The 1897-nt window shown below is 41.2% G+C and overlaps 1 pseudogene; it reads left to right on the top strand.

The window, feature by feature from the left end:
* Positions 1 to 1007: 1007 nt before the first annotated feature.
* LOC121445506 lies at positions 1008 to 1346 on the top strand (annotated as a pseudogene).
* Positions 1347 to 1897: the final 551 nt, after the last annotated feature.

The raw sequence follows: 1897 nt of genomic DNA, 5'->3' as shown, positions 1-1897 counted from the left end.
GCTCAGTCCAGTGCTCCAATGTGGGTCTCTGTCTCTATCTCCATCCATCATCTGATGAAGGTTCTATGGTGATATGCAAGATATTCATCACTGTGACTATGGGATAAGGCCAGTTCAGGCACCCTCTCTGCTGCCCAAGGAACAAGCTGGGGACATCTCCTTGGGCACCTGGGAACCCTTCTAGAGTCAAGTCTTTTGCCAACCCTAAAATGGCTCCCATAATTAAGATATCTACTTCCCTGCTCCCATATCCACCTTTCCTCCATCCCAACCATCCCATTCCCCCAAGCTCTGCCCAATCCTCCCTTTCTCCCTTCTCTCTCCCCATCTCCCCTTCCCCCCACCCCCCCACACCCATGCTCCCAACTTTTGCCTGGCAATCTTGTCTACTTCCAATATCCAGGAGGATAACTATATATATGTTTTTCTTTGGGTTCACCTTATTTAGCTTCTCTAGGATCACAAATTACAGGTTCAATGTCCTTTATTTATGGCTAGAATCCACTTAGAGTGAGTACATACCATATTCATCTTTTTGGGTCCGGGTTATCTCACTAAGTAAAGTGTTTTTATTTAATTTGGGTGGCTTTTTAAGAGAATTGTTCAGTGAAGTTTCACCCCTACTTATCCTTTTTCGTATTTGTTAAATGAGATCATTGGATGAGTCCATAGATGACAAGGGTTCAAGCTGTTCTTAATATACCAGGTTACAAGGGGTTAAGACATAACTTTTGAATGTCAAAAAGAAACCTTACTATCTCTTTGAGTTTTAGGTTTACAACTGGGAAAAGTCAAATTAAGGTCATCTGGTTAGTGTGGTTCATCAGTGTTAACATTCTCAATTGAAATCTCTATATAAGATGATTATAGACTGTGTACTCCACCTTTATTGCTTTAGAATTCACAGCCCTTAGCTGGAGTTTTCACAACCAGACGTAATTTGCCTATTTTAAAAAAATTATTATGCCTTTTTCCTCTTCTGGGGACGGTGCTTAGAGGCACTCAGAATGGTCCAGCGTTTGACATCCTACAACACAGCCTCCAACAAAACTAGGCTGTCTCGAACCCCTGGCAACAGGATTGTTTACCTTTACACCAAGAAGGTTGGAAAAGCACCTAAATCAGTGTGCGGTGTGTGCCCAGGCCGACTCTGAGGGGTTCGTGCTATGAGACCGAAAGTCCTCATGAGATTGTTGAAGACAAAGAAGCATGTCAGCCGGGCCTATGGTGGCTCCATGTGTGCCAAGTGTGTCCGTGACAGGATCAAGCGGGCTTTCCTTATTGAGGAGCAGAAAATTGTTGTGAAAGTGTTGAAGGCACAAGCGCAGAGTCAGAAAGCGAAATAAATGTGCGGTTTTTTAAATAAAAAAAATTATTATTGCATAGGTATATGGTAGGGGGTGGTGGATACATATCTCAACATTCACATGGAGGACAGAAGGTGACTTTGTGAAGTTGGCTATCTCTTTATTTTTATATTGTTTCTGCCCCACTTATTTCATTTTCCAAGCGCTCCCCTGACATTTTAATCTATCTTAAGCCTTGGCTACATTATGAGATTTTGTTTCAAAAATCAAAACTAACAAGAATTTTGTCTATACATCAAATTATCACCAAAGAATAATATTGGAAACAGAAAAGAAAAATTACCATTTATTATACAAGGATCCATAATAAAGACTACCAACAGATTTTATAGAAGAAAATCTTTGGACACTAAAAGTCAGTGAGCTGCCACATTGAAAGTGCTGACTGAAAACAAGCTGGAAAACCCCACAAGTGAGAGAGATAATATAAAACAACATGGAAGCTGGAGAGATGATCCAGTGGACAATAGCAGCATACTTCTCTCATACAGGATCTGGATTCAGTTCGCAGCACCCACAGGGAATCTTGC

The sequence above is a fragment of the Microtus oregoni genome, unplaced genomic scaffold, assembly GCF_018167655.1.
Source record: "Microtus oregoni isolate MIOR12 unplaced genomic scaffold, Mior012 000200F_ref0000295, whole genome shotgun sequence".
Classification (NCBI taxonomy): domain Eukaryota; kingdom Metazoa; phylum Chordata; class Mammalia; order Rodentia; family Cricetidae; genus Microtus; species Microtus oregoni.
Note: the sequence above shows the minus strand (reverse complement) of the source record. Positions and strands in the feature narration are given on the sequence as shown.